The 27,990-nt window shown below is 35.1% G+C and overlaps 2 long non-coding RNA genes and 1 pseudogene across 7 annotated transcripts in view; 2 read left to right on the forward strand and 1 right to left on the reverse strand.

The window, feature by feature from the left end:
* The window catches only part of LOC144304006 (uncharacterized), a 251,087-nt gene that overhangs the window by 35,326 nt on the left and 187,771 nt on the right, over positions 1–27,990 (forward strand). The gene's annotated exons all lie outside the window — the stretch shown is intronic.
* On the forward strand, positions 1,374–4,101 carry LOC144304005 (ATP synthase F(1) complex subunit alpha, mitochondrial pseudogene; annotated as a pseudogene).
* Positions 21,847–27,990, reverse strand: part of LOC144304007 (uncharacterized) — a 50,466-nt gene continuing 44,322 nt past the window's right edge. For both annotated transcript variants that reach the window (XR_013370985.1, XR_013370986.1), the window contains one exon: positions 21,847–22,011. This is a non-coding gene — a long non-coding RNA (uncharacterized LOC144304007). The remainder of the gene's footprint in view (positions 22,012–27,990) is intronic.

Below are 27,990 nucleotides of genomic sequence, written 5' to 3' on the forward strand. Positions count from 1 at the left end.
TCTACAAATAGTTCATTTTGCCTCATTATGCTGTAGTATATTATTACACACATTTAACAGATGCTACTTCAGTATTGTTGCCATAATAGACATTTAGGTAGCCTCCTGCTATTTACTAAAAAAAAAAAAAAAAAAGAAAAAGAAAAAGAAAAAAAAGACTATTGCAGTAGATATCTTTCTCTCCTATTCCCTTCTGGAACAGTTTTCTAGGATTTTGCTTAATTTTATCTTTTTGAAAACATGCCAACATTTACACGGTTGAATAATTCTTTACTGAAAATTAAGATATATTCAAACAAAGGTAGAAGAAATGAAAAATAGGAGCAAATGAGAAAAGAAAAAGAAAGATCATGTGGATAGACATAATGAGAAGATAGTAAGATAAGTTGCCAATATACTATTTGGAGTTATCTAGAAAGAGCAACAGGAGTAAGTAAATAGTGAGTATCTGCACAGAAACAAAACAAAACAAAACAACAAAAACACATATTAAAGAAAAATAAGAGGGAAAGATGTTAAAGGATGTCTATAAATATAAAATAGTGAAGAATGTGATGGGAGGATGAAACAATTAGAATACAACAAAAATTCAAATAATAAATTAACTGTATCTAAGGAAATATATATTTTTCTTTCTAAAGTAATTGATATCAAAACAATAGAAACCCCATAGGTTAAATCTAATGATACCCAAGGACAAGAGTGGCAGTTTCTCTTAAAAGAAAAATCCTGGGGGGGGGGGAGATTAAAAGATCCTTATATAAATTAGCTTTTATAACAGATTTTATTGCTAATTAGATTCAAATACAATGTTTAAAAGTCAAAGTGGGTCAAAGTTTGTTTAATTCAGCTAAAAGAATACAATTTTTAAAAATTCATACTATTAAAGATAATTTTATTTTTAAGAGAGAAATTTAAAATGAAATGTTAAACATTGGCACAAAAATATTCCATTAAGCTAAAAGAAATAAATAATAAAAATGAATTTAATTTTAATTACGTATAAGAATCTTTTAGAGTCCTGATGCATGAATGGCTCAGCAGTTGAGTGTCCGCCTTACGCTCAGGGCTTGATCCTGGGATCCTGGGATCAGGGATCGAGTCTAGCATCGGACTCCCTGCAGGGAGCCTGCTTCTCCCTCCGCCTATGTCTCTGCCTCTCTCTCTCTCTCTGTGACTCTTGTGAATAAATAAATCTTAAAAAAAAAAAAAAAAGAATATTTTAGAGACAAATTAACAATATGTTTGATGTATAATATACCTACTATAATACAAATATATCATTATCTATTACATAATATATTATTATTAATTTATAGGGTTAAATTAACATTGTAAGTATGTGTAATAGGTACCATATTTTGTATTAAGATTGATGAGAAAAATGAATCCTTAAAAAATTAAAACATAAAATGAAAATTAAAAATTAGGAAATGTGGCCACTCAGCATTTTGTCCCAGTCAGTCCGGAGGCTGCGGCTGCAGAGGAACCCCCCGAAGAGAGACTGCAGAGATGCTGTCCATGCAGGTCGCCATGGCCGTGGCCTGCACCCTCCCTCGGTGGGCTGGGCTGGTCTCCAAAAATGCTTTGGGATCATCCTTCATTGCTGCAAGGAACCTCCATGCCTCTACCACTCGTCTTCAGAAGACTAGCACTGCCGAAGTGTTCTCTACCCTTGAAGAGTGTATTCTTGGAGCTGATACCTCTGTCGACCTTGAAGAGACTGGCTGTGTCCTAAGCATTGGTGATGATATTGCCTGTGTACATGGGCTGAGGAATGTTAAGGCTGAAGAAATGGTAGAGTCTTCTTCAGGCTTAAAGGGTATGTCTCTGAACTTGGAACCTGACAACATTGGTGTTGTCATGTTTGGAAATGATAAACTAATTAAGGAAGGATATATCATGTAAAGAACAGGAGCCACTGTGGACGTTCCAGTTGGCAAGGAGCTGTTGAGCCGTGTTGTAGATGCCCTTGGCAATGCCATTGATGGAAAGGGTCAAGTTGGTTCCAAGATCCATAGGCGAGTTGGCCTGAAAGCCCCTGGGATCATTTTTTGAAACTGCTTGTGAACCAATTAAGGCCGTGGAGAGCTTGATGCCAATTGCTCATGGTCAGCATGAGCTGATTATTGATGACCGGCAAACTGGCAAAACGTCAATTGCTATTGACACAATCATTAATCAGAAATGTTTCAATGACGGGACTGATGAAAAGAAGAAGCTATAGTGTATCTATGTCGCTATTGGTCAGAAGAGATCTACAGTTGCCCAGTTGGTGAAGAGACTAACAGATGCAGATGCCATGAAGTTCACCATTGTGGTGTCAGCTACTGCTTCTGATGCTGCTCCACTTCGGTGCCTGACTCCTTATTCTGGGGGCGGGGGGGGGAGAATATTTTAGAGATCATGGCAAACATGCTTTGATCATCTACGATGACTTATCCAGACAGGCTGTTGCTTATCGTTGGATGTCTCTGCTGCTCCGCCGGCCCCCCGGTCGTGAGGCCTATCCGGGTGATGTGTTCTACCTACATTCCCATCTGCTAGAGAGAGCAGCCAAAATGAACAATTCTTTTGGTGGTGGCTCCTTGACTGCTTTACCAGTCATAGAAACACAAACTGGTGATGTGAATGCTTACATTCCGACAGATGTCATTTCCATCACTGATGGACAGATCTTGGGAACAGAATTGTTCTACAAAGGTATCCGCCCTGCCATTAACGTCAGTTTATCTGTGTCCTGTGTTGGATCTGCTGCCCAAACCAGGGCCATGAGGCAGGTGGCAGGTGCCATGAAGCTGGAATTGGCTCAGTATTGCGAGATTGCAGCTTTTGCCCAGTTTGGTTCTGACCTTGATGCTGCCACTCAACAACCCTTGAGTCGTGGCATGAGATTGACTGAGTTGCTGAAGCAAGGACAGTATTTTCCCATGGCTATTGAAGAACAAATGGCTGTTATTTATGCTGGTGTAAGAGGATATCTTGATAAATTGGAGCCCAGCAAGATCACAAAGTTTGAGCATGCTTTCTTGGCTCGTGTTATCAGCCAGCACCAAGCCTTCTTGGACAAATATAAGGACCAATGGAAAGATCTCAGAACAGTCAGATGCTAAGCTGAAAGAGATTGTAACAAACTTCTTGGCTGGATTTGAAACTTAAAGTCCTGTGGATTCACATCAAATGCCAGTTTGGTTTTGTCATCGTTTATTCTAGTAATCAGTTCCATTAGTAGAAGGATTACTCTCATGCTCCAGATGTACAGAAATTACCTTAAAAATAAAGGTTCCATATTGCTTGGTAAAGAAAAAAAATAGGAAATGCACTTCTGGTTTATCTGTTTTTCTTTTTAATTATTTATTCATTTGAGAGCAAGAGAGAGCACAAATGAGGAGAGGGGCAAAGGGAGAGAGAGATCCTTCCTGCTGATCAAGAAGCCCAATATGGGGCTCAATTCCAGGACCTGGAGAATATGACCTGAGCCAATGGCAGACGTTTACCCAAGTGAACCACCCAGGTGCACCTGGTATATATGTGTTGAGACACAATTTGTTTTTTCATTTACTAGTAGATGGACATATGGGTTATTTGCAGCTTTGAGTCCTTCTGAATAAAGCAGCTATGAATATTCACATACACATCAGTATAAACGTACATTTCCAGCTCTCTTTGTTAAGTACCGAAGCATGGGATTGCTATTTTGTACAGTATGTATGTTTTAATATATATGATACAATATAGTGTTTTCAAAAGTGGCTAACAGTTTGCACACCCACCAGCATTGTGTGAAAGTTTCCCTTACTCCCTCTTCTCAGCACACCTGAGGATTTTAACTTTAGCCATTTTAGTGTATGCGTGTTTAGTTGTATTTCAATGTCCTAATTCGTATTTTTCTGATGGCTAGTGATGTTTAGGATATTTTCACATGAAAATTTGCCAGTGTTTATCTTACTTTGTGAAGTGTCTGCATCCATCCTGTTGATTTTTTAAGTAAGAGCTCTTTACATCTCTTGTATAGAAACCCATTGTTGGGTCTGCAAAAAATTTCCCTTAGTCTGTACTTTGCTTTTTTCTTTCCTTAGCTATGTCTTTCAAAAGCAAACAGTTTTTAATGTTGATGAAGTTTATTTTATCAATTTTTGTACACTTTATTTTTTCTGTTGTTTAAAAAATCAGCCTGATCTAATTCTCAAAGATTTTGTCCAGTTTTTTTCTTATCTTCCACATTGATGTCTTTATATGAGAGTAAAGATGCATATTCCTTCCTTGTTATTTTTTTTTTTATTTTAGAAACTTTTAGGTAAATCTAAAGGAAGTAGAATTTTTTTAGAAAACAGTGTATTGAATTAAACACATTGCCAACACGTCTAATCAAGAGTGCCATTTTACCTGTTATTTTTCTTAAGGTAAGTTTCGACCATTTATGCTCTCATAATTGCAATATATGTTCCAGTATAGTTCCCTTTGGAGACTGTGTTAACCAAAGTAAATTGATGAGAACTATAATAATGTAGAGAAATTGATAGTAACATAAAATCACTTAGAATTAAATTACATAGAAAAATAGCCTTAATAAAACTGTAATGATTGGTGAGTACTACCTATAGCTTACCTCCTCCAAATTTTTTTTCCAGAAGTTTTCCATAGTGCTATCATGTTTTCCTAAAGATCTCTTTATAAATAAACTCTAATTTAAAGAAATATCCATACTACTGTGTCTCAAGTATGATATTATGTAAGTCCATTATTACTGAGAATTTATTTGGTGGTTTCTTTTTTTCCTACTTTAATTGTGACTTAGATCTTTAAAGAAATGATGCCTTAATTTTCTTCCAAATGCATTTATGATCTCTAAGTAGATATGATGTACATCTCACAACAAGGTAACTTACAGATTTGTTAAATAGTATGATTTACACATCAACACAAACTGAATTTTTTGAAATTAGGTATTTATTCATAAAAGATGGAGATTTTATTATTAAATTTTATAATACCTACATATTTCCTATAGTTAGAAAAGAGAATATGTAGGGAAATCTCTTAGTTAATTGTGAATATCTAAGAATAAAGGATGAAGAAAAGAGAAGTTCATGAAGAAGTTTCCCCTTTTCTCTGGTGAATGGAATTCATAACCATATTTGCAGTATGTTGTATTTTCCAGAGATGGCCACATAATCCCTTCTCACTTGCTGTTCTTACAATGCAGCTGGTACTCTTGAACCCAGGAAGTGCGATCTATGTTCCCTCTTCTTGAATATGGGTTGAAATAGTGTTTGTCTCCATAGAAAATGGTGGAAGCAATTTTTTTGTGATTTCAATGCTAGATCTTAAAAATGTTACAGTTTCTATTTGGTTTAGGACACATGGAGATGGAACCCAGGCACTATGCTGTGGGGAACCCTGAACCAGCCACATAGATATGAACTGAGGTTCTTAGGTGACTGCCACTATCAACCATTAGATTTGTGAGCAAATTATCCTTCAAAAGATTTTAGGTCTCAGTATTTGGGGTTCATGCATGAAACTACAGACATTGTAGAACAAAGACAAGCTGTCTATGCTATGCCTGTGTGAAATTCTGACCACAGAATCAAAGGTTGCTTTATGTAATTTTTTTTAAGATTTTATTTATTTGACAGAGAGAGAGAGAGCGCGCGCACAAGTAGGCAAGACAACAGGCAGAAGGAGAGGAAGAAGGAAACTCCTTGCTGAACAGGGAGCCCAATGTGGGGCTTGATCCCAGGACTCCAGGTTCATGACCTGAGCCACCCAGACACCCCTGTAATAAAGTTTTATAATAATTTCTTATAAAGTGTTAAGTAACTGGAATAATATTTAATTTTTTAAAGAAGTGAGTATATTTTGGAATAACATAGTAGATAATAGATCAGAGGTTGCTTTTTATCATTAATGAGCCTTGGTCATTCCTTGTCTATGTGTTAGTATGCTTCACCTCACCAATCAGACTAATACATATGTCTGTGTGTTAGTATGCTTCGTCTCCATTTAGGTCAATTTTATTAGGTTTAAAGTTTTTCTAAATAGGTCTTAGTAGTAGAGTTAACAATATGAAAGAAGCTTTTGTACCTCATAGAAAAGAATTGGGCATTAGAACCACTAAGGGTTTACTAATCTCTTTCTACATGAGCTGACAGATGGGACCACAATTAATAGCCCACAATTAATAGCCCTTGCCATAGATTATAGGTGTTATGGGTTGGCACATTTTTTCCTATTTCAGTGTTTTGGTAATATCAGAAACCTCTCCTAATTTTGATTAGTGGGAATCAATTGCAGTAAAGTCATAGTCCAGCAGCTTGAAATCATCATTTTCCTGAGAAAGAATGGCTGCTTTGTGAAAGCAATTTCCTGTAATCAGAAAGGGGAAAGAAAGAAATGGGTGGTTGATACTACTTTTGTCTTTCAACAGGTAGACTTATTTTGTGCTTATTGTACCTTGAATGGGAGGGAAGACATACAGAAACCAGTTACACACTCTCATACACAGAGTATAGTGGAAAAATGTGAATCTTTGAAGCCACAGAGAAACAATCTTTCATGTTATAGCTGTATGATTTAGGACTATTTATTTAACATATCTGAGAGTTTTCATATTTGTTTAATGTAGTATTGAACCTATTGTACAGAGTTGTTGACTAATAAATGACATTATAAGTGTAAAATCCTTGCACAGTACAAAAATAGGCTCCCTTTCTCCTCTATCTCTCAATCTATATATTTATATATTATTATTTAAGATTATATATATAATATATAGGCTGCAAATTGTAACCCAAGATGCACTCATTCCCTCTTCTTTTTGCATTTTGCCTTTTCTTTAGAAGAGCTCATCTAGTCCCGTGTATTTAAGTATCATTTATGTGGTAAATTTATAACTGCATCTTCGAAGTACCAGACAAAAATAAGAGTGTTCTGGAAACAAGAATGATACATCCTATCTAAATAGGTAAAGGAGTGAAGAGAAAGAGAAACTTGGACATAAAAATGATAGAAGAATCCATTGTCTTACAAATCTGGCTTAGGAAGGACAAAATGCTGGACAAGAAAAAAGTGTTTTAAGTTATGGAACAGGAGTTTCAAAGGGCATAGTTAATGGGTTTGTGTTGGAAAAGAGAAGTGTGATATTAAGGTAGGAAGAGGAAACAACTGTGAATAATGCAAGAAGGAAAATTCTTGGCAAGGGAAAATGATGCTGAAGTGAAACAGGGATGTAGAGCTTGGTGGATTTAATATTGGTCATCACCTGAAGACGGGTGAGCATTGCTGGTTGACGGTGCTCAACTAAGGCCATTGGCCACTGAATGATTCTGTCCTTTCCATTTTGCTCACAGTGATGATTCCTCACAGCAGCAGGCAGAAGCCAGAGTATGGCCATAAGACCTTTGTGACTTAGTTGAGATGCCAGCATGCAGAAGCTGTATTGTGTGCCAGGTGCAGATGAGTGACAGAGTAGAGTGGTCTTACTTGAGGAGAATATGTCAGTTATAAGAATTTAGCACAGTATTCAGCTTGAATGTATAGTTGATTTTACAGAAAGAATAAACACAGTTGCTCCCTATGGCTTGATTTCTAGGTAAGACAGCTATGATTGCGACAGCCACAGAGGATGGCAGAATTTGACAGCATACTTATTAACATAAGGGGCCTCAGCATCGTATTATAGAGGAGGGAACAAATGACAGCCATGGTTTGAAAACTGAGCAGATTATATAGTTGGTCATACCTAATGATGGTTGGCAGTGAGGGGAGGAAAAAGAGGTATGTGGGAGACATTGAAGTGGAACTTTAGATCTTGTGAGAGAGAGTGAAGCAACAACTTTAAAAATACCATATATATATTTTTTAAGCTTAGGTTTGTGTGGAGTCAGAAATACGGATAATATAACTATTTGAGTCTCCAGTTTATTCTTAACAAGATTTACAATCTATTATGTAGTTGTCCATTTATTTTTTCATTCTTGTTTCTTCCCTTTGTGTAATCATTCTTTTCCTATTAATCTTTGTTTAAAATAGAAGATAAAATATTTTCCTTTTGTAGTGAATGTTAGTTTTCTTTTTATTCAAAGCTTTCTTAAAAAAAAAAAAACTTTCTTGAAATTCTCCCCTTCTGTGTCCCAATTTGTATTTTATTTTACTTCCTTTTAATTTTTCACAGCTGATATTTTTGGGTTTTAAACTATTTTCAAAATAATTCCTACACTGGATTTTGTTTTTTCTATAGAGCAGTAATTTTTCAACTCTTGCTGTATATGAGAATTCCTGAGAATTCCTGAGAATTCCCGAGAATATATATGAGTGGCACCCAAATAACTGGTCTTAATGTACAGACAAGGATGAGAATCATTGCATTTCATATTTTCATAGCTCAGAATTTTTATAGGCTCCCTGAGTGATTTTAATATGGATTTAATGAACAATGAAGAGTCGGGATCTTAGAATATTTGAATGGGAATATTCAAATAGAAATTGTTTAGGAATCAGAAATCAAGAATTTCTAACAATGATTTATTGTTCACTTTGACCACGCTTTTTATACAAATGAAAAATCATACATTGGAATTTTATCAGCACTATTGCAGGTGAAGAAGGGATCATGAGGATACCAGTATAAACAGTAATAGTTGTCTGTAACACAGCATTTCATATATAAGCCACTTAGTAACAGCTCTTCAACTTTTTTTTTTTTTTTTTTTTTTTTTGAGAAAGAGAGAGAGTGCTTGTGTGTGTGTGTGTGTGTAGTGGGGAGGGACAGAGGGAGAGAGACTCTCCAGCAGACTTCACACTGAGCATAGAGCCTGAAGCCAGGCTCCATCTCACAACCCTGAGATGATGACCTGAGCCAAAAATCAAGAGTCTGACACTTAACGACTGAGCCACCCAGGTGCCCCTATGGTCTCTAACATCTTGAAAATTATTTTCTACATTAGTCAATTTATGGGCATATTTTGAGTGATATGTCACCAGGAGCTTCTTCATGATCTTTTCATCATCAAACACAGGTTCTCTTCTTAATAAAAAGTAAAAGGAATCTCATACACTCAAGCACCCATAAGCCTGATGAAAAAATTGCTTATTTTTGTTTATATTTAGTTATTGAATAATCTTTGTGTATAAACAGTCAGAGTGGCCACAATTATTCTGTTTTTAAACACTTGGAAAGGTTGCTGGGAAAATTTCATGCATAACTTGATTTTTTTTTTTCTGGATTTCTTTTATAGGCCATCTGCTCATTGATAACTTTAATAGAGGTTTTCTTTATAATGTTTTGTCTCAGAATAATCCGTTTACTATTCTCAGCAATCCTAAAAGCAATCCAAAAGAAATCTGAATTTTATTGCTTTGGATGATTTGCTTAAAAATGTTACAGATCTGCTCATTCATTCAAGGTTATAATTCCTATTTGTTCGGTTGTTACTTCATTTCTCCTTGTAATGATTCCTTACTTAAATTATTTACTGTATACTCAACTGTACAAACAGAGACATACAAGCTACTCTGAAATGTTTCACTAACAACAGAACAACATGAGATCTATGCTGCCAATACAGTGTTTTAGATTTTACTACCACTCTGCCAGACTGGTAAACTGTCAGGTGAGGGCAGTTGCTATAGAGAGATACTTGTTGTGTCCATTACAGCCTCCTATGCCTTGAGGTGATGTCCAGATACTAAGATATTGATTGATTATTAAGATATCACTTAAGATATTAAGAAAGAAAGAAAGTTGTATGAAGGGAAGAGTATAAATTTTGTAGATAAATCTGAAGCAAGAATCTGTTGCTATCTTTAATATGCTAAATGGCAGTAGATGCGGAATTAATTCTTCCTCGACCTAAATGGTAGAGTTGTTTTCAGGATTATGTCTGACAAGTTATTGAAATTTTCCAGCAGTGCTTAAAAAAATCAAATGGTGTTAGTAGTAACTGCTGGCATTATTATTTTTATTAAATATCAAGGGATAATCTAGGAACTTTTTTTTTCTTTTTTTTTTTTTTTTACTTAGAATGTTTCTCCCCACAATAAATATCCTATCCTCTGTCTTGGTGAACTGAGGTGGACATCTATTTTGTTTTCTTTCTCCCTCTAGGTCTAAAGTACAGCAGACCAAGTCTGCACTCGAGTCTCCATCTGCCTTTCTCTGGGTTCAGCAATATATCTGCTTGATTTGTAGACTTTAACTCTAGATTTGGGAAAAAGAGGGAAAGGAGAACTTCATATCTACTCCTACTGAAGAGTTTCCATTTCGACTGTATTTATTTATTTATTTATTTATTTATTTATTTATTTATTTATTTTTATTTATTTATTTATTTATTTATTTATTTATTTATGAGAGAGAAAGAGAGAGAGAGGCAGAGACACAGGCAGAGGGAGAAGCAGGCTCCATGCAGGGAGCCCGATGTGGGACTCCATCCCAGGTCTCCAGGATCATGCCCTGGGCTGAAGGCAGCGCTAAACCACTGAGCCACCTGGGCTGCCCATTTCAACTGTATTTAGACCTTACTTCCAAATTGTGTTCCTCTGTGGTTCTAAAATCTGTTCTTCAATTGCTCCTAGCTAACAAACAGTATGAAAATGACTTATACATCACTTCCTGCTTCTCAGCAAACAGGTGCCAGAGACTTCTTTATTTCCATAGCTGCTAGGAATTTTACAAACCATACAAACTGAAAAAAGCATAGGAACCACAAAGGAAATTGGCCTTAAAAGACATCTATGAAATAAGTAGGAAAATTAAGTAAAAGGAAGACTAGGGATCTATGTCAACGTGAAAACTGTTTCGCTGCCCATGCATCTCATCTGGGGTTAGTTCATCATTTAATATTGAACTCTGTTTACAGGTTTCTGTGGTGACTTTTTTTTTTAATTGGAGTTCAATTTACCAACATATAGCATAACACCCAGTGCCTATCCCATCAAGTGCCCCCCTCAGTGCCTGTCACCCAGTCACCCCCACCCCCCACCCACCTCCCTTTCCACCACCCCTTTTTCGTTTCCCAGAGTTATGAGTCTCTCCTGTTCTGTCACCCTTGCTGATATTTCCCAATCATTTTTTTCCTCCTTTCCCCTTTATTTCCTTTCACTATTTTTTATATTCCCCAAATGAATTCCCCATATAATGTTTGTCCTTTTCCAATTGACTTATTTCACTCAGCATAATACTCTCCAGGTCCCTTCATGTCGAAGCAAAAGGTGGGTATTTGTCATTTCTAATGGCTGAGTAATATTCCATTGTACAAAAGCCACATATTCTTATTCCATTCATCTGTCAATGGACACTGAGGCTCTTTCCACAGTTTGGCTGCTGTGGACATTGCTGCTATAAACATCAGGGTGCAGGTGTCCTGCCGTTTCACTGCATCTATATCTTTGGGATAAATCCCCGGCAGTGCAATTGCTGGGTCGTAGGGCAGATCTATTTTTAACTCTTGATGAGATGTATTTCACTACATCTGTATCTTTGGGGTAAATACCCAGCAGTGCAATTGCTTGGTCATATGGTAGCTCTATTTTGAACTTTTTGAGGAATCTCCACACAGTTTTCCAGAGTGGCTGCACCAGTTCACATTCCCAACAACAGTGCAAGAGGATTCCCCTTTCTCCACATCCTCTCCAACATTTCTTGTTTCCTGTCTTGTTAATTTTCCCCATTCTCACTGGTGTGAGGTGGTATCTTGTGGTTTTGATTTGTATTTCCCTGATGGCCAGTGATGCGTAGCATTTTCTCATGTGCTTGTTGGCCATGTCTATGTCTTCCTCTGAGATTTCTGTTCATATCTTTTGCCCATTTCATGATTGGATTGTTTGTTTCTTTGGTGTTGAGTTTAAGAAGTTCTTTATAGATCTTGGAAACTAGCACTTTATCTGATACGTCATTTGCAAATGTCTTCTCCCATTCTGTAGGTTGTCTTTGAGTTTTGTTGACGGTATCCTTTGCTGCGCAAAAGCTTCTTATCTTGATGAAGTCCCAATAATTCATTTTTCTTTTGTTTCCCTTGCCTTCATGGGGATGTATCTTGCAAGAAGGTACTCTGGCCAAGTTCAAAAAAGGTGTTGCCTATGTTCTCCTCTAGAATTTTGATGGAATCTTGTCTCACATTTAGATCTTTCATCCATTTTGAGTTTATCTCTGTGTATGGTGCAAGAGAGTGGTCTAGTTTCATTCTTCTGCATGTGGATGTCCAGTTTTCCCAGCACCATTTATTGAAGAGACTGTCTTTCTTTTTTTTTTTTTTTTTTTTTAAATTTTTTTTTTAATTTTTATTTATTTATGATAGTCACAGAGAGAGAGAGAGAGAGGCAGAGACACAGGCAGAGGGAGAAGCAGGCTCCATGCACCGGGAGCCTGATGTGGGATTCGATCCTGGGTCTCCAGGATCGCGCCCTGGGCCAAAGGCAGGCGCCAAACCGCTGCGCCACCCAGGGATCCCAGAGACTGTCTTTCTTCCAATGGATAGTCTTTCCTCCTTTGTCGAATATTAGTTGACCATAAAGTTGAGGGTCCACTTCTGGATTCTCTATTCTGTTCCATTGATCTATGTGTCTGTTTTTGTGCCAGTACCACACTGTCTTGATGACCACAGCTTTGTAGTACAACCTGAAATATGGCATTGTGATGCCCCCAGATATGGTTTTCTTTTTTAAAATTCCCCTGGTTATTCGGGGTCTTTTCTGCTTCCACACAAATCTTAAGATAATTTGTTCCAACTCTCTGAAGAAAGTCCATGGTATTTTGATAGGGATTGCATTAAACGTGTATATTGCCCTGGGTAACATTGACATTATCACAATATTAATTCTGCCAATCCATGATCATTGAATATTTTTCCATCTCTTTGTGTCTTCCTCAATTTCTTTCAGATGTGTTCTATAGTTTTGAGGGTATAGATCCTTTACCTCTTTGGTTAGGTTTATTCTAGGTATCATATGCTTTTGGGTGCAATTGCAAATGGGATTGACCCCTTAATTTCTCTTTCTTCAGTCTCATTGTTAGTGTATAGAAATGCCACTGACTTCTGGGCATTGATTTTGTATCCTGCCACACTGCCAAATTGCTGTATGAGTTCTAGCAATCTTGGAGTGGAGTCTTTCGGGTTTTCTATGTAGAGTTTCATGTCATCGGTGAAGAGGGAGAGTTTGACTTCTTCTTTCCCAATTTGAATGCCTTTAATGTCTTTTTGTTTGCTGAGGCTAGGACTTCCAGTACTATGTTGAATAGCAGTGGTGAGAGTGGACATCCCTGTCTTGTTCCTGATCTTAGGGGAAAGGCTCCCAGTGCTTCCCCATTGAGAATTATATTTGCTGTGGGTTTTTCGTAGATGGCTTTTAAGATGTTGAGGAATGTTCCCTCTATCCCTACACTCTGAAGAGTTTTGGTCAGGAATGGATGCTGTATTTTGTCAAATTCTTTCTCCATATCTATTGAGAGGATCATATGGTCCTTGTTTTTTCTCTTGCTGATCTGATCAATCACGTTGATTGCTTTACAAGTGTTGAACCAGCCTTGTGTCCCGGGGATAAATCCCACTTGGTCATGGTGAATAATATTCTTAATGTATTGTTGGATCCTATTGGCTACTATCATGTTGAGAATTTTTGCATCCATGTTCATCAAGGATATTGGTCTATAATTCTCCTTTTTGGTGGGGTCTTTGGTTTTGGAATTAAGGTGATGCTGGCTTCACAGAACGAGTTTGGAAGTACTCCATCTCTTTCTATCTTTCAGAACAGCTTTAGTAGAATAGGTATGGTTTCTTCTTTAAATGTTTGATAGAATGCCCCTGGGAAACCATCTGGCCCTGGACTTTTGTGTCTTGGATGGTTTTTTATGACTGCTTCAATTTCCTCCCTGGTTATTGGCCTATTCAGGTTTTCTATTTCTTCCTGTTCAAGTTGTGGTAGTTTGTGGTTTTCCAGAAATGCATCCATTTCTTCTAGATTGCCTAATTTATTGGCATATAGCTGCTCATAGTATGTTTCTAAAATCCTTTGTATATTCTTGGTGTTGGTGGTGATCTCTCCTATCTCATTAATGATTTTATTAAATTGAGTCTTTTCTCTCTTCTTTTTAATAAGGCTGGCTAATGGTTTATCTATTTTATTAATTCTTTCAAAGAACCAACTCCTGGTTTTGTTAATATTTTCCACAGTTCTTCTGGTCTCTATTTCATTGAGTTCTGCTTGAATCTTTACTAATTCTCTTCTTCTGCTGGGTGTAGGATCTATTTGCTGTTTTTTCTCCAGCTCCTTTAGGTGCACGTTAGCTTTTGTATTCGAGTCTTTCCAGCTTTTGGATGGATGCTTGTATTGTGATGTATTTCTCCCTCAGGACTGCTTTTGCTGTATCCTAAAGATTTTGACGGGTTGTATCTTCTCTCTCATTAGTTTCCATGAATCTTTTTAATTCTCCTCTTATTTCCTGTTTACTCTTTCATCTTTTAGCAGGATGCTCTTTAACCTCCATGTGTTTGAAATTCTTCCAAGTTTCTTCTTGTTACTGAGTTCAAGTTTCAAAGCATTATGGTCTGAAAATATGCAGGGGAAAATCCCAATCTTTTGGTATTGGTTAAGACCTGATTTGTGACCCAGTATGTAGTCTATTCTGGAGAAAGTTCCATGTGCACTTGAGAAGAATGTGTATTCAGTTGCGTTTGTATGTAAAGTTCTGTAAATATCTGTGAAATCCATCTGGTCCAGGGTATTATTTAAAGCTCTTGTTCCTTTGGAAATGTTGTGCTTAGAAAACCTGTCGATTGTAGAAAGTGCTACATTCAAGTCACCAAGTATAAGTGTATTATTATCTAAGTATGTCTTAACTTTGGTTATTGATTGATTGATATACTTGGCAGCTCCCACATTCGGGGCATAGATATTCATGATTGTTAGGTCCTCTTGTTGGATAGATCCTTTAAGTATGAGATAGTGTCCCTCTTCATCTCTCACCACAGTCTTCGGGATAAACTTTATCTGATATAAGGATGGCTACCCCTGCTTTCTTTTGAGGACCATTTGAATGGTACATGGTTCTCCAACCTTTTATTTTCAGGTTGTAGGTATCCTGTCTAATATGAGTCTCTTGTAGACAGCAAATAGATGGGTCTTGCTTTTTTTTTTTTTTTTTTTTTTTTTTTTGGGTCTTGCTTTTTTATCCTGTCTGAAACCCTGCCCCTTTTGATGGGGTCCTTGAGCCCATTCACGTTCAGAGTTACTATTGAAAGATATGAGTTTAGTGTCATCATGATAACCTATTCAGTCCCTGTTTTTGTAGATTTTTCCCTTGGACTTCCTCCTTAGTATTTCTTGCAGAGAATCCCGTTAGTATTTCTTGCAGAGCTGGCTTCATGGTCACATATTCTTTCAGTTTCTGCCTATCTTGGAAGCTCTTTATCTCTCCTAATCTAAACGAGAGGCTTGCTGGATAAAGTATTCTTGGCTGCATGTTCTTCTTATTTAGGACCCTGAATATATCCTGCCAGCCCTTTCTGGCCTGCTAGGTCTCTGTGGAGAGGTCTGCTGTTAATCTAATATTTCTCCCCATGAAAGTTAGAGATTTCTTGTCTCTTGCTGCTTTAAGGATCTTCTTTTTATCTTTGGAATTTGCAAGTTTCACTATTAAATGTCAAGGTGTTTAGCGGTTTATATTGATTTTAGGGGGGATCTCTCTATCTCCTGGATCTGAATGCCTGTTTCCCTCCCCAAATTAGGGAAGTTCTCAGCTATGATTTGTTCAAATACATATTCTGGACCTCTGTCCTTTTCGGCATCCTCAGGAACCCCAATTAAACATAGATTTTTCTTTCTGAGGCTGTCATTTATTTCCCTTTACCTATTCTCATGATCTTTTCATTGATTTTCTCTTTTTCCTCAGTTTTCTTCCTTGCCTTGTCTCCTATGTCACTGAGTCATTCTTCTACCTCATTAACCCTCGTCTTTAGGGTCTCTAGTTTGGATTACATCTCATTTAATTGATTTTTAATTTCGGCCTTATTAGATCTAAATTCTGCAGTCATGAAGTCTCTTGAATCCTTTATGCTTCTTTCTAGAGCCACCAGTAGTTTTATAATACTGCTTCTGAATTGTCTTTCTTTCTTTTTTTTTTTTTAAAGATTTTATTTATTTATTCATAGAGGCACAGAGAGAGAGAGAGAGAGAGAGATGCAGAGACACAGGCAGAGGGAGAAGCAGACTCCATGCAACAAGCCTGATGTGGGACTTGATCCGGGGTCTCCAGGACCACATCCCGGGCTGCAGGCGGCGCTAAACCACTGCGCCACCAGGGCTGCCCCTGAATTGTCTTTCTGACATTGAATTGTAATCCCAATTTTGTAACTATCTGGGAGAAAGGACTGTTTCTGATTCTTTGGAGGTGAGTTTTTCCTTCTAGTCATTTTGCTCAGTGCAGAGTGGTCAAAAACAAGTTGTACTTGATAGAAGCGTGAACTCTTCTCACTGTAGTATTCCATCTGTTCTCTCTTTAAATCTTAGGTCGAATTCGTAGGTTTTTAGGATGATTTGAAAGTTATCTAGGTAATTTGGTGGGGACAGGTGACTTGGGGACCCTTCTCTTCCGACATCTTGCCCCCTCCCTCCTGTGGTGACTTTAGAGTGAAGATTTGGAAGCTGTAGGATCCTTAATGACATCTTATTTCATAGTACTCTACCTTTAGTGTAGTAGTCTTGAAATAAATTCCCTAGTATTCAAACTTTTAACCAAAAAAGCCTCCCCAATAAATGGAAACTGGAAGGAAAGAGAAGCCAAGAGATCCTTGACTTGAGTTTTGACTAGTCTTGAATATCTTCTTTCAGAAATGTATATTCAGTGTTTTTATCTAAAACCTAAGTGCTATAGTGTATATGTCAGCTCTTAAATATACTATTTCCGTTTGATAAAAGTGAGGCTTTGGGCAGGGAAACTTCTAATATTGTTATAGTTACTGAGTCTGAGTTGACTCTCCCAAAATGGAAACATCAGATAAGTGAATTACATCGTTTCCATGAATGAGATATTAAATTTCAGTAAGAGTCCAGTAGTAATATGCTCTTCTGATGGGTTTTTCCTGATAGCTGTGTCAGAGAGGTGATGAGTACAACATCCTAAGGGACTCCTTTTCCCAGAGGCTCCAAATATCAAGGCATCAATCACAGAGACATTTAACTCAAAGGAATCTTAAAATTGTGCAGACTCAAAAGTACTAGTACTTCTCTACCTCTTTCCAATCTATAGATTACTCCATCCCCAGGATTTATGGGACAGAAATAGATAATGAATATATTCCAACTATACATTCTATATAGAACCAACAACAGCATATCAGTTTGCCCAAAAGGAGTTCACCACTAGTCTATACTAATGTCCCTTTCCTAATGTAAGCTTTGCCCAAACGTAGTCATTTTATGGTCATTAGAAAAGAAAAAGAAAAAGACCCTCAATATGTTAGTAATAATGGTATTTTGGAATCTGAAATAATTTGATATTTGCTTGTAGTTAAGTTTAGGAAATTATATTAGAGAATTACTTTCTAAACTAAAATCAAATTTCACATAAAATATATAAGTAGGCTAAACACAAGCAAATTTTATCTATCATCTATCTATCTATCTATTTATTTATTTATTTTTAAAGATTTTATTTATTTATTCATGAGAGACACAGAGAGAGAGAGAGAGACAGAGAGACAGAGAGACTGAGATATAGGCAGAGGGAGAAGCAGGATCCATGCAGGGAACCCGATGCGGGACTTGATCCTGGAACTCCAGGATCACGCCCTGAGCTGAAGGCAGATGCTCAACCGCTGAGCCACCCAGGCATCCCATAGGCAAATTTTAAATAGAGAAAGAATTCTATAATGATAGTATATTTTACAAATTGCTATTTTTTTAAGATACACCTTTTTTTGAACTCTTATAAGGAGGCATTGAAATGTTAAAAGAAGTCATGTAATGAACTTTATAAAGCTGGCTATAATATATTAAATCTACAAATAGCTTCGTGGAATTTTAATTGTTTCTTTTGGTTCTTCTCACCATATTAGTTTTCTTTGTTGTCCTCATGTTAAAAATGATGGATAATATATTCTAGTGACCAAAAGAGAACTTTGATATCAAAGTCAATATTGTCAGGAGAAATAGAAAAAAAGATGAAAGCAAATTATTATCTAGAATTTGAGCGAGAATAGTCATAGATTTAATAGTTGTAGAGATAATTTATTATAAATATTTCCTATTCTTTGAATGTTCACTTTATACACTCATAAGACAGTTTCATGTTACTCAATTATTTGTTCTGTCCCTAATACTCATTATTTTCTCCAATATGAGGTGTAAAATAATCCTTAATTTTTCATATTCAGTATTTGAGGCTTTAAATAGAGGGTTTTAAAGCCAAACATTAAATAGTGTTTAATAATTCCTGACAAATATGAAATTATTTTTCATTCAAAATAAATACTTTATGCAATATTAATTTAATAAATAGTAATTTGATAAATAAGACCTAACTTTACAATGTAGTAGTGTTTTGCTTTTTTTCTTCCCCAAAATAAAAAAAATCTGTAAGACTTAGTTTAGTGTTTAGTGGTTTGGTTAAAAATTTCATTTAGGAATTTGAGTGCATGTTTAAAATTAGCCAGGAGTACAATGCATAAGTCAATATAAGGAGCCTGCATTAATATGTAAATTCTATCCAGAACAATGGACTATTTTTCTGTTTCTATTATTTCATGTTCAGGAAAACAAGCAAAAAACAAAACAAAGCAAAACAAAAAACCCACAATCTCCAAACCTAATGGCTTAAAACAGTTAATCTTTACTTTTCATGATCCTTGAGATGGACAGATTTAGCTGAGGATTCTTGCCTCACATTCTTCATCTGATTGTGTCCCATGGTGTTGAGGCTTTAGTCATTAATGACTCAACCAATGTAGATTTCCAGGGAGTCCCACTGCCACGAATATGACCGACAGGTGATACTGGATATTGACTAGGAGTTCAGCTGGAGTTTAGACACACACACACACACACACACACACACACACACCTACACATGGTCTTTTCATGTGGCTTGGGTGTCTACAGCATGGTAGCTAAGTTTTGAGAGGTAATATTCTAAAAGGAACATAATGAGAAAGAGCATCCTGAGGGGCTTGAGTAGAAACTATAGCATTTCTTGGGATCTATTATCAGAAGTTCCAGAATATCACTTCTGTTTGGTAAAAGGTAAAGAAAATCACTAAGGATAGCCAAAATTGAATGGAAATTAATTCACTTCTTGATAGAAGGAATAGTAAGGAGTACGCAGACATCTTGACCACTCACAGTCCAGTGATTTTTCAGAAAAGATTTTCAGTACTGCTCTGCCAAACTAATTTTCTAACACTTCAACAGAAGAACACAAAAGACTTTACAATTTTTGGGATTATTTTTATAATTCATTCACTTGAAGGAAGTGTAAGTACAATATTTTCATTATATTCATTATGTGAGGTTCTTCTTTGGAGAAAGAGTAACATATTTGTTTTGTTTTATTCCAGAATTCAGGCAGGAGCTAAAATATAAATTTCAAATAATTAGACTTTCATTTAGCTGAGAAAAAATGATAATAATTAGAGCTTCCCAAACCACTTCATGAATTGTGTTTTATTAATAAGTATCCAAATAAAATTTGAGTTGCCATCTGTTAATGAGATAATAGAAATTTGGATTAGATGACTTTACAAACTTATTCATAAAACTACAATAAGATGGGATCCCTGGGTGGCGCAGCGGTTTGGCGCCTGCCTTTGGCCCAGGGCGCGATCCTGGAGACCCGGGATCGAATCCCACGTCGGGCTCCCGGTGCATGGAGCCTGCTTCTCCCTCTGCCTGTGTCTCTGCCTCTCTCTCTCTCTGTGACTATCATAAATAAATAAAAATTAAAAAAAAAAAATTTATAAAAAAAAAAAAAAAACTACAATAAGATAATGAACTGAAGAAATATACATGCCACATTTTTTCACTTAAGATTCATTTTTATATAGTTTTAGGTATTTTAAAAACATTAAAAATATTTCTCCAAGTTTCTTTGATACATTTTGGGACACAGAAATTATAATATTCTGCCTGAGTAATTTGATATTTGATTTAGTGAACAGCAGATAATCTAATTTGAAATTGATATAAAAAATCAGATATTTAACGGAGAAGTACTAATGTTTATAATTAGAGCAATTACTTAGAGCTAGATGATTTTGCCTTGGGACTTTTATAAACCAATTTTATTATTACAGAAGACTTCAAATATGAATTTGATAGTTAATGTGACAGAAACTGTGCCCTTAAAAAATTATAACAGATAGATTAATCACTTGTGTGGACTCACTTTTATGTTGTTTTTTTTTAATTTATAGTCATTAAGATAGCTCTAATATGTCAATCAAAAATGGTTCACAGGGATGACATCAGAAAGAATAGCAAAGACCTCTAAAAATTCTAAGTTCCATAAAAGGAATGAGGAAGCTAGCCAAAAATTCTTAAAAAGTCAAAATAAGTTTTTTTTTTTTTTTTTTTAGAACTCTGTAAATTAACTGAAGGCATGCAGCAATCTGGTACACATTTATTCAACAAAAACAAAAAATTAAAAGGTATGCTAAGAATATATATTTAACACAAAGAAAACAGTAATATAAAAGCAGAGGACCCAAGAAAGTAACACAAATAGAAAACAACTTGCAAAATGAAAGACATAACTCCTAGCATATCAATAATTATGCTCAATGAAAATGGATTAGAAATTTCATTCAAAAGGGAGAGATTGATATACATGTCTAAAAAATTGTGATTCAACTATGTGCTGAGAAGTACACTTTAGATTCAAAGACCCAAATTGGTTGAAGTAAATGAAAAACAAATAGAATGAAAATGGATTGATTCTATTGTAATGGAACAGAAAGATATACATGCCAGCAGTAATCAAAAGAGCTGGATTGGATATACTAATATCAGACAAAGCAAACTTTAGTAAAAAAATATAATTGGAAACAAAAAGGACATTTTATAAAATTATGAAAGTGTTAATATATCAGGAAGATAGAAAATTATAAATATATATGCACCTACCAATAAGTACTGAAACAAGAATTAATAGGAAAAATAGGCAACACAATAATAAGAATTGAAGAATTCAGTGCTCCATTTTCCTTAATGACTAGGACAACTAGTCAAAAGATCAATAAGGAAAACATAGAGGATTTGAACAATACTATGAAATTGTAGTATTTATGGGCATACAACTATAGAACACTCCACTCATGACAACAAAATGTGCATTCTTCTCAAGTGCATGTGGTATTTCTAGGTATTCCATATGTTAGACTATAAAACAAATCTCATTATTTCAAAACTGTTTAAATCATACAAAGTATGTTCTCCAACATAATGCAATGAAATCTATAAACAGTAGCAGAAATTTGGGAAATTAAAACTAGAGGGAAAATTTTTTAAAAAGGGAGAAGTAAAATCTCCTAAATAAGCAATGAATCCAACAAGTCCAAGAGAATTTCAATAATAATTAGAGGCAAATTAAAATGAAATACAGCATACCATAATTTGTGGAGTACAACTTCTTTAAACACTCATTATTACTTATAAAAGTCTCTATTTTAAAAGGGAAAAATATCAACTAACCTAAGTTTATACTCTGAGAAACTAGGAGAATAAAAACAAACTAAAAGCAAGCAGAAAGAAGGAAATAATAAAGATTAGAACAGAAGTAAATGAAATAGGGGGTAGAAAAACAATAGAGAAACCCGATGAAACCAAAAAGCTCATCACAACTGACATTTAGCTGACCATTTAATTTATTTATTCATGAGACAGAGGCACACAGATGCAGAGACACAGGCAAAGGGAGAAACAGTCTTCCTGCTAGAAGCCTAATGTGGGACTCTATCCTGGATCCTAGGATCATGCCCTGAGCTGAAGGCAGATGCTCAACCGCTGAGCCACCCAGGTGTCCTGAGAAAAATTAGAGAAGAATCAGATTACTAAAATCAAGGTTGAAAGAACATTATTACAGATCTTACAGAAATATGATTACAGGGAATACCATGAATACTTTAATATGGGATTACATAACTTTAATGAAATGAAAAAATGTCAATTCAGACTACCAAATCTTACTAAAAACAAACTGAGAATATGAATAGACCTATAACAACAAAAGAGATTGATTAGTAATAAAAAAGGAAATCTCCAAAACCGGAATAGCCTACAATCTGATGCCTTCACTGTAAATTTTATAAATGTTTAATGAAGAATTAACATGCACTTTTCACAAACCTTCTAAAAAGTAAAAGAGGAAACACTTTTCAACTAAATCTATGAAACCAAACTGGTAACAAAACAAAACCAAGATATCCCAAGGGAAAAAATGTGGAAAGTACATCCATCAATAATGTGATGAATTTTTCTTTTTTTAGATTTATTTAAACATTTTTAAAAAGATTTTATTTATTTGACAGAGAGAGTGTAAGAGAGCATAAGCAGGGGGAGCAGCAGAAGGACAGGGAGAAGCAGGCTCCCCAGTGGGCAGAGAGCCCAGTGTGGGGCTGGATCCCAGACAGGATCATACCTGACCCAAAGGCAAATGCTTAACCAACTGAGCCGTCCAGGTGCCTATGATGAATATATCATAAATGTTTTGTTTATCTAAGAATCTTAACATATTCTGGCCTATCAGCACTTATTAATTATTTCACCTACCTTATTGACTTTTAATACTATATATACATGTATATATGTATTTAATATTATTTATACACTATGCTATATATATTTAATATCAGATACATGCACACACACATAAATATATATATATATATACACACACACACACATATATATATGGTATTTTATGATATTTTCCATGGTTTTCTTGAACTTTGGAATATGGAAAAATGATAATAATTTAAAACTGGCTTTAAAGAAATGCAGTTGCTTAAAGTCAGATATCACTAAATTTCTCATAGTGATTCCTTCTATTTTCTATGTCTATTCATCATACAATCCATTTCTAAGTATCTATACATAATGGCAACATTTATAGTAGCCTTCATTATCTGAGTTTGGTTATTTTAGCCCTAAAGACCTGAAGAATCAAAGTAAAATATTAGGGCATTTAATTAAAAAATCATTATCATTACCATTGAAGTCAGATATATCAGAATTACTTCCTTGGCTTTATTCTTTGATATCTGTGTGATTTGGGTTAATTGTTTAATTTTTCAACTGCAGTTTCTACAGCTATAACATAGGTATATCTATTTCATATGATTATTTTGAGCAATAAAATAAATGATATTGAAAGGTACTTGCATGACTGTCAATGAGATTTAATAAGCAATAGTATATCAATATAAAAATATTTTCATAGTAAATGCTCTATATTACAGAAATACTTTGAGAACCACTTAGTTACAGCACTTGCTGGAAATCCATATTTTTACCCCTACTTCTGATTCATATGGAAAAGGAGGAGTGGAATAGAAATTTACATTTTGAACAAGTACTTTTGAGACTATTTTTATGTTTTTGGTAACATAATTCCTACTTCTTTGAGGACTAAAAATTATCTTTCTAGAGGTCCATAGACAAGATGTTATTTCAAAATGCTTTATTCAGCTTTTATATGGAAAAGGACCACTGTTTGTTTTATAGTATCCAATATATTCATTTACATGATTGCATCATGAATTCCTTCTGAATGGTTGTTCAGAAATCCTGGTCCGCCTAGCTTTTACTGAGCATACAATGTTACCAACATGATTCTTTGGACATCTGAATTTTTGTTTTAACTCACCAATATCTACAAACCACATACTTAGGTATGATGCCACCTCAGGAATACTTATAAGATCACATTTATTTCCTATAATAGGATATCTATGAAACATTCTACTAAAACCTACTCTTCACAAATTAAACAAGAATATTAGCAAATCTTCAAATCAAGAATAATCAGATTAAAACTTATTTTGTTGTCAGGAAATTGACACAGAACCTTGCATTGATGTTTTAAGGTCGCAAGACAAGCATCATCTGTTTAAAATCATAGGAAACTCAGCAATATAACATAAGCAATTCCAAGGGGATTACTATCAAAATTCAATTTTACAATGATTCCATTAACATATTAATGAAAGGATTTCAATTTATTCCACCTAAGTCAGAAACACTAGCTGGATATTAAATTCAGGAGTCATAATAATATTTTATAATGGTTTTATTTTTCAAAGTACTGTGTGCCAAATTAAACCTTGGAAGAAAGTTGATGAACCATTTGATTCTATAATTATTGACTTGGCCGTGGGCAAGCTTCTTACTGTAGATAGTTTTGACGGAAAGTGGATTGCCCAGCTGTTGCTGGCACATAAAGGAATTGTATAACTGAGCAATAGTTTTAACCCTCACCCCCAAGTTCTTTATTCTCAACAGACATGATAGTTTGATGATTTTTTTTGCTTTTTCTAAAGAAGCAGAAAATTCTTAAATATTGAATATACTACTTCAAAATGAGAAGTACAGTTATATAAAACATTCTAATTCATATTTTAAAAGTATCGAATTATCAAAAATCATTGACTCATATGCCCATGAGCTGATAAGCAATCATGATAATAATTAATTGAAATAAATGTTACTTGAATGTTTTCATGAATTAAGCTATCAGTGTGATATATTGTCATAATAATATGTTTGTATTCTCAAGTAAAATTAAACTTTGATGAAATGGAATTAAATCTGAAATACTAATGAACACAGCAGCTTAACAGTTGTGTTACATTATTGAATTTAAATTTTCCTTTGCACTATATTATGGGCTTAATGTTCATAAAACTATTAATTTAGGATATATTTTATATTTGATTTAGTTAACTTTCTGTGTACCTACCCCAAAACCTACTGGTTTTAAATACTGTATTTGGCTACAGATTTTGTGGGGTGGTTATTTGGGTTGGTACAACTGGGTAGTTCTACACATCTCAGCTGAATCACCCATATTTATGCTGTCAGCTGCCAGTCAGCTGTGGAAGAAAGCGCCTGTTGTTCTAGGGCAGCCTCAGTTCAGGATTCATCTTTGTTCCATGACATCTCTCACTGGCCGACAAGTTAGGCTGTTCATATGGTGCCATGTTTCCCAAATTCAACAAGTGAACTTGCCCTAAAACACAAGCAATTTTAAGCATATGCTTGTGTTACATTTGCTTATTATCCTATTGGTAAATCCAGCAACATGGCCAATCTTAAAGTCATGATGAAAACTTATTCCTGAAGGACATGGACCAAGGGAGAGAAAACCTTTGTAGCCATTTTTACAAACTACTAAACAGTCTTACCATTGGCCATAAATTATTCACAGTCGTTCCACATAAAAAGTTTCCTTATTGCCATTCTAGAAACCTCCATAAATTGAGTAAAACCGTTGTATCAGCCTTGAAGTCCAGGATTTCATGTACTTTAATTATATATTAAGGATGTTTCTTGAATACAGAAACTGATGAACTAAAAAGATGTCTTCTGCATCTGACTCACCCAACATATCATGTTGAGACAGGGCGTTATCTGCTATGGACATTTCTATTCCTCTAACAGTTGCTGCTCCTTGGCATTCTGAAATCCAGCTGGCACATATTATAAAGGCTACCTTCTCTGGTAACAAATGATCTGTCTTTATTAGGCATAGATTTGGCTCCCTGGAAATGACTCCTGTGTCATTTTTTTCCCTCCAATTTTCTCTAGGAATCCTCCCCCATTAAACATTCTTCAAATCTCTTGGCTCTGCTCTCAGGTTTATAAACTCTTTTCTCCAAGACTTCCTTTATATTTCCTAACAAATAGTCCATATTTGCTACTAAATAGCTGTGCCAGTGTGCTTTCTGCTTGTAGACAGTTGGGAGCCCAGTGGTCTCTTCCTTGTTTAACTCATACCCTTTTGATTCAAGCCCTTGGCCCTTTTGCTACTTCAACTTATATTTAAGTCAGTAAATCGGTGTTGCATGGTTTAAAATTTTTTTCAGCAGCTCTTTAATTTTAATTATTAATCTTTTTTATGTTAACTCTCCTCTGTAATAAACTACCACAAAACAAAGTAGGGTTTTGTTTTGTTTGTTTGTTTTTGTTTTTAAACAACTATTAATCAAAGCACAAACCATAGGTCAGCAGTTTGGGTTGGGCTAAGTTGGATGATTCTTCTGTTCATCTCAGCTGGGCTCACTCATATGTTTTCAATCAGAAAACCAGTTAGCTAGGGCTGGTTGTTCCAGTAGAGCTTCAGCTGATATAGCTCATATATTCTCCAGATACTATCTTCTCTTCCAGTAAACTAAACCAAGCTTGTTCACATTTTAATGGAGTCTCAAGTTGAGTTTTCTGGAATCATATCTGGAGTTGAACTGTGAAGTGCAAGTTATTTATTTGTGACCAATACCTATAAAAAGAAGCCAAACAACAACAGCAACAACACAACAGCAACAACAACAACACCATAGTTGGAAAGAGAGAAGTCAAACTGTGAAACTGGTCCACTGAGTCCCTCTTCCAGTTCATCATGGAGTTCTAGAGTGAATAGTGAATACTAGAAAGGCTTCACCTCCAGGAACATGAATCATTGAGGCTGACTCTGAAGGAACTGATAACTATAGATTATTTACTAACTGTACTTTCTGAAGTTGGACAGTAAATTCTTTCTCCAAGGAGGATCTGGGAGATACTTCTTTAACTCTACTACATTTCCTAAAGGAACCAGCAAACCAGCCCCAGCATTTCACATTTGCTAATGTCTCATTGGTCAAAGAAAACCATATAACCAAATGATTTACTAATAAAGAATATGGCCACAATGAAAGGATGGTTTTGAGGCAATTTTTGCATTCTTCCATATTATGATTTTAGTATAGTGATGATCTTGTATTAGCAGTATACATTAAAAATAACAGGCATATATTTCTGCCTCTTGATGTTGTAGTAGCAGCATAAATTAAAAAATAACAAGCACATATTTCTGCCTCTTCATTTTGAAAATTAACTTATTCTCCCCTAAACATCAATGTAAAAGAAGTTTACAAGTAAGAAATTCAGTTGAAAAAATTTGAAAGAATAAACCATAAAAAACAACAAAAAAAAATCCAGGTTATTTTTAACACTATTTTAGGAAAGCAGGAGAATAATATGATCCTTTCTCACAGAGTTTAGAGAGCTCAGAAGAATATACCTCACTAACATATGTTTTAGAAGTTCAAATATTTTGGATTAGAAATTATAATGTTGCCTTTTTTTTCTTACAATGTTAAGATCATTTAGATTTGAATATGACCTAAATGTATTTTCCTGCTAGGGACTGACATTTTCAATTTGGCTTCTATTTATTTTTTTCTTTCCAAACAAGAGAGCTTCTAAATTCTTAACAGAAGGCTCTGAAGACAGAAACAGCTTATCTTCCCTTCTGTTTATGAAACTTTTTGAGAAATATATTCATGAGTTGGCAGAGACAAAGCCCACACAGCCTGGCATAGCTGATTATCATGTCTTAGCAAATGAAGAGAGCCCTAAGGCATTAAGGACTCTCAAAACCATTAATAGTGGTTTTCCCGCAAGGTAGTTACATAAAATGATAGTTTGGCAAAGGTAGCACATCTTGCTTATCCCTCCACTGATTGACTCTGAAATTTAATTAAAAGTATAAAGTATTTTCATTTACCCACTGTTACACTTAAAGTTCCAGGATTTCATTTTATGTATAAAAAACATAGTTTGGATTGATGATAACATGTTCTTTATTACATTGCAACATAAAATTGTATACTCTGGTTCCTAGCTGTGAAAATATTGTGAAATTGGTGGTTTTGTTTCATAAAAGTATCAGCCATTCAGATGACTATAATTTTTCTTATAAAATGTCTTATAATTAATATGAAGTAAATTTTAGCATTCATCAAT

This window comes from Canis aureus, chromosome 33 (assembly GCF_053574225.1).
Source record: "Canis aureus isolate CA01 chromosome 33, VMU_Caureus_v.1.0, whole genome shotgun sequence".
In the NCBI taxonomy this organism is placed as follows: domain Eukaryota; kingdom Metazoa; phylum Chordata; class Mammalia; order Carnivora; family Canidae; genus Canis; species Canis aureus.